Here is a 6,426-nt window from a genome sequence, read left to right on the forward strand (position 1 = left end):
TTTACGTCATCGACTTAATCGGGACCATCTAGATTTTGCACGATGGCGAGACGTAATATGTGAATTCATGCTTATTTAAAAATTATTTTTAAAACATGATTGGTTTGTGTCAAATAAAAATAAATTATATTCTAACTGGACTAAGTAAGAAAAATAGCATTTTATAACATCGTAATACATTATTTAAAATGTCAAAATTTCATCGCGGTTTCTCGCTGACCGCAATTGCTGAAAATCTCTCAAATCATCGAAGTTTTTAAATAAAATAATAAATTCCTTAAAGAAATCTTATTTAAATGTACTCGTGTAAAGCAAATATTTTTTTTAGTAATATTGATGGGACCATCCTTGATACAGTCAAAAGCACACAGTTCTTTATACAAATCATTATTTGCTGAATCTGGCTATCCTATGTTAGGTGACATACCGTTGCTAAACCGTAAGGTGAGTATGTTAGTGTATTTTACTTAAAGGCTTTGAACATTCATATAGAACAACAATGAGAAAGATAAAGTCAGCATATCAAAGAATCTTCTGGCAATGTGAGTATCCATGTATCACTTAACATCCTACCCGTTTGCGTCGTACATATTACATAAATAATTACTTTTTAATCTTTTCAAATATTTTAATTCGCAACGCCGATTTAAAAATCTATAAAAAGCAACAAAAACTATCTGAGACTGAGATGCAAAAGTCTTTAAAACTGTACTGTGAGTTTATAGACTTTTGTGAGGTTATGAAGATTTTATACTGGATAACTTGTGAAAAAGACGTTGAAACTGTTGAATGGACTCTTTCGAATAAATGGAAAAAGCCTTTGGCTGGCACCATAGAGTTCTCAGAAATAAAAATGAGCATAAAATTTAATTCTACTATAAAAATTTTCCTCGTTCCTGGAACAAAATTTAAAAAAATGTTGTAACTGAGTTATCGATGTTTTACTCGTACGTAATATATTTACCGCTTCTGAACGTGCGGGATGAAACCATTGTTTATTCAATGGATTGTATTTACATGAATACAAAGAATTATTTACCAGGTAACTTTATAAATATTGGACAATCAGTAGTATTGAAGCTATAGAATCTGTGCCTTTGATAATTTTGCACAGTTTTTTCTATTATTTACCTTACTCTCCACCGAATGTTTGGGTATATGATTCGCTGGTTTCAAATAGAAAAATACATTGACGGACATGAGCGGTTCAAACGCACGACCAGTGTTGAATGTTGCCTAACCACTAGGCTTATACAAAGCTCACAGCCGTTCAATCTAGTCTTATACTTAGGGCACTATTAATATGAAATATAACATAATTCTTTTGAATATATATTAAATTCTATAGAAGTATAACATTGCAATAATATCTTAAAATAGGTATAATTTCAATTATGTGCATATCTTTTTGAATGGCTTATGTTATTACTATTTTGAGTACAGTAACAGTCCCGGATATTTGTAATGAATAATATTTGAACCTTTAAACAATATTTTCAATTCACAAACAGAGTAAATCCATGATTAGTTTTCAGATATTCAGAGCCACGCGCGTGACAATCAGGGAGCATCCATACATTGTCAGTATTCGTAGGAAATATGTTCATTATCTGACTGGCTGCTTAATTACAAAAAATTTGGTTCTGACTGTGGCACACCCATTATACCGGTATACACTTCTTTTGATTGCAAAGATCAAGGAACGTTGTGTGTAATGTATTTTCATGAATTTGAAATGGCGGCTTGATCTTTAAGAATGCACTTGCATACTATAGTATAATGGTCTAAGATCCCGATATACAACGACCTTCACCGATATGCTTATTTAATGAAACGTATTTTATATTTAATTTAATATGTCAATAAATATAATTTATATGGGATGCCTGATGATTTTTTTTTTTATTATTTGCATGTAGTAAATTTTTTTAATTTTTTTCAATCAATATTTTTAATCAGGGTAGTATTATATATGTATCACTATAACTTTCTTTTTTACTAAAGATGTATATATACTTTAGTGTCACATAAAAAATATACACATAAATAATTAATTGATTAAAAACAACCTAACGTTTGCATATTCTATGGGCTTCATACTTTCGATTGGTATAGAATTTATCCGTGTTCAACGAACATAAATAATAAAGAAAATTAATTAATTAGCAAGATTTTAACGGTCCTGAACAGAAGAGTAACATAAGCTAGACAAAAACGTACACTTTCAAACTTTACAGAGTACCCATAACTGAACTAAACGTAGTCGTTGGAGAGAATTATTCTGATCGTGGTACCACATTATTGACAATTGTATTACTCCTCATTCACAAGAACTTCGATCCTTACACTTTGAAAGCGGATATATGTATTTTGCGGTTTTACGAAGATATTGTCATAAGGTGTGTATGTCATAGAGGTGTATGGGATCTGAGTCCACCATTTCAATTTTAACACACATGGATTGGGAAGGTCCTGTATTAATTCCGGTGTAAAACATTTGATTATTAATACCTATTTGTAGAAAATATTTTGTAGACTTGTTTGAATTTTCTTTATACATTACTAATTTTAATTTAAAATTCTGCTGTATCTATAACTATAGATACTATAGAATTTTCCGACCTTTCATTACATCATATTATAGTAATAACATGAAAGGTCGGAACAATTTTCCATTTATTATAATAAGTTTAAGCACGAATATGTTGGTACATAGATTGTACAATATGATTATGTTCGCATATTCTGCAAGTCACAATGTATGTTAGATAAAATTATATAATTAACGATATAATTTCAAATAACATATTAAATTACAGCATACCTTAACGTACCTTAAATTACATAAAACACAATGTTTCAATTAAATAATCAAGGCCAGAATTTTTTTTTCCACGACAGATCATCGTCAAAGACTATCGCTTTGATGGCTCCAACGGGTACTTTGGCCGGGCGAGCGTTTGTAACAGGATGGGGCCGTTGTGATTTCACGGTATGTACGCCAAGCTAGTCAAATATAATATGTCTGTATCAGACGGAACACTGACAACACTGACGCTAAAAGCTTTACAGTATTTTCAAATTGATTGAATATGCTGAAAGCTTTGAAGTTGATGTATTCAAATATTTATTCCAATGTTACTCGAAAACTAACCTCGTAGTTGTATCATTCTTATCACCGAAGTACGTGCAAAATATTAAATGAAAGCTTAATCGTTGGCCTACTATTAGGCATAAGACGACGACGATGTTAGATAAATAAATTCCTTTATATAATGCTTTTTTGTTTTAGAAAAATTCTCTTATAAAATTATTTAAATTGTCAATTGTCAGTTAATTTTCACCATATAAACATGGGGATCGAGATCAAATCGGTAACCTAAGTGCCGGGGATGGACCATCCGTCTCCCTTATACATATGTATAGACGGACGAATTTTACTAACGTAAATATGTATGTTAGTAAAATTTTAATGTTTGGCAGACCGTGGAGAAATGAGAATTTAATATAACAGTTTGAGCTTATATAAATAACGAGGTATGGACTTTATTCATTTACGCGTAAAACGTTGAAGTCATTTAAATAACGACCTTAAGTCAATGGGACAAAGTCTAATTTATGAGTGATGAAAACTATTGCATTTACACCGCAATAATTTCAATCAACTCGATGAAGTTTACCAGGACGAGTCAACCACACCAGCTATCTCTATTGAGACTGGTATATAGGTATATATATATTACTGGCTGTTCATTACATATACATAATAGAGTAACCAGTATACCTACTCATCTCATCAGGCACATTTTCAAACATTGAACTTCCTTAGAAAATGGCACTTTATATATTCATCCCCAACTAGAATATAAGAAAGAGCAATTAAGCAGTTGAAAAGCAAATTAAGTTATTGTCGTTTAAATGTTATTTGTTATTGTAATATTTATTAGGGTTTTTATTTAGGACCGAGATCTGTGTTTACCACGGTCATCAATTTATTTTCCCGGTGAATTGGTGGATCCAATGCTGCGATCTATTTCTTTTGTAATTAGTTCGCCAAATAATGCTTGTGACGTTTACAGACAGGTAAGTTTTGTCTTTTTCAATAAATCTTTATATATACCTACATTTAATTCTTCTGTGAGTGTGTATGTCACTGAACTTCTCTCAAACGACTGGACCGATTTTAATGAAATTTTTTGTGTGTGTTCAAGGGGATCTGGGAATGGTTTAGATTCACAAATCAGCCCGCCAGATGGCGCTGCAGTCGGTACTTTTATACTTTGCTTTACTAATTGCTTGAAATATCATGCAGGACAACGTCTGTCGGGTCCACTAGTTTTATATATTTCTTTGATGAAATAATCTGGACTTAGGACGCAGAACTATGTCTGCGCCACGTCATAACAAAAACAGCACATCAGCAATTTTTCGAGTTCGTATTATAAGTTTGAAAGCTTACGGACATTCTATACCACAAATAACTCGCGTCGTATATAGCTTGTTTATTAAAGTGATAATTTTTTTTTGTATGAAATCTCAAATGACGAATTGTAAATTAAAATGCCACGTGTTTATAGTATCGAAGAAATAAATTAAAAAAATTAATGTATGAATTTTCGACACTTATAATATGTTAATGATAGTTAAATTCATTAAATTCCTAACATATCTTCCTTTTTCCCTCCCTCTCGAAGTTTCACTTTTGACATGTGTAGTGTGTACTTTGTACGCACGCACTTTTTTATTCTTCCAGCATGACAATCACATCCGTAGAGGAATGTTATGTGTGGGAGATTCAAGACATATTAAACCAGTAGCACCATGTTTAGGGGTGCCAGGTGCAGCGCTGATTCTTCGTGGTAAACTGGTTGGCCTCCTGTCTTGGGGACTAGGTTGTGGCTACGCACACGACCTGCCACTAATTTATACGAACATACAGCATTATTTCTCGTAAGATTTTTAAACTTGTTGTATTTGCTTCGATGTAAATAGAAAAAGAAAGAGTGTTAATTCCTAGGAACTTGCTGTTTATTCACAAATTTTGAACCTAATAAATGGCGAATTTGATAATACGTATGAATGACGACAACGCTTGAAAAAAAATTGAATATGCTGACTATACAACAGCCCAGTCGCTTTTTAAAAACAATTATTGTATAAAACCGCTCATTACTTTCACCGCTATTTAATTTTGATTTTATATGTTTAAATTATGTTATTCACTCATTATATGAGTGTTTAAGTGATAGAATAAGTGATTAGGTAAAATATATTTGACATCGTATGGAGTTTAATATTTTCTACCTTTGCAAAAAAGTTTCATTCAGTCAGTCGAATTATAAAATATTACTGATTCGTCTGCTTGTGTCAAATTGTGTTAACGCTACATTGTGAGGAGGCAAATCAGTGTTACACTTGAAACCGTCATGTCGAGGCAGTGTTTTACAAATGAGTCGAAATAATTTACGTATAATATAAATACGCTAACCTCGTTACTTCACTACACTTACATAATTAGCTCATAAATAGTGTAATATTCTGAAGAATTCAGCTTGTTGGACCCATAAATCTGGGTCAGATGGCTGTACTTCCTTTCAACTCCTTGTCCCGTGTTCTATTGCGTCATTCCTTAAGCTTCACTTGGATTATACAACAATAATAGTAAAGGTTTAACATAAATTTAATACACTTATTAAACGCCTTCTCTAAAAAACTTAGCTACGTAGGCGATTGACAACACAAAAAATCATGACTTCAACAAATATTAATTTTTTTCAGGTGGTTGGTAAGAAACGTTGAATTTTTAAATAACATCACCCGTCAACACATTAAGGAATTATTCGTGGTAACAAAATCCTATAAACTATCAGTTTGGCTACAAAGGACAAGAGAAAAACTCATGGTGCAGCCAGAAAGGCGATATAATTTACAACCGCTATCCATTGATACGACTCTGTCCAAATTAGAAGGACGACTATATGATATAAGAGATTTCATAAATAATGGTACATATCGATCAGAAAAAAAAGAAATGTATAAGGAAATGAAAGTGCAACACAATATGACGGCTATTCATTTTCACCCCTATAGCCCCCTAAAGACAGTACCTTTTCTTAGCAATGAGAGCCTTCACGATGAAATAGAATATGACTATGACTCGGATGTTGAAGATCAATTTGATTAAGTGTTATTGATTGAGATTTTATTAGAAAAGTATAAATCCGGTAAATCGTAAGTGCCCTGCCCAAATCCAGTATTTTAAAATTTTGTTCCACGCTGTTAATATATTTATTCAAGTTTTGCATAAATAACTTATAAAATATACGTTAAAAAAATATGAAGTTACGATTGATTTACAAAATAAACCAGTATTTAAAAATAATGTAGTTCTAGCGACGACCTACCATTAGTTATCACTTCCGACCT

General features: G+C 31.9%; 1 long non-coding RNA gene across 1 annotated transcript; it reads left to right on the forward strand.

The window, feature by feature from the left end:
* The first annotated feature begins 3,778 nt into the window (after positions 1-3,778).
* Positions 3,779-6,245, forward strand: LOC125062498. The gene is made up of 3 exons (XR_007119277.1): positions 3,779-4,083; positions 4,754-4,950; positions 5,779-6,245. It is a non-coding gene; the product is annotated as an uncharacterized LOC125062498 (long non-coding RNA).
* Positions 6,246-6,426: the final 181 nt, after the last annotated feature.

The sequence above is a fragment of the Pieris napi genome, chromosome Z, assembly GCF_905475465.1.
Source record: "Pieris napi chromosome Z, ilPieNapi1.2, whole genome shotgun sequence".
In the NCBI taxonomy this organism is placed as follows: Eukaryota; Metazoa; Arthropoda; class Insecta; order Lepidoptera; family Pieridae; genus Pieris; species Pieris napi.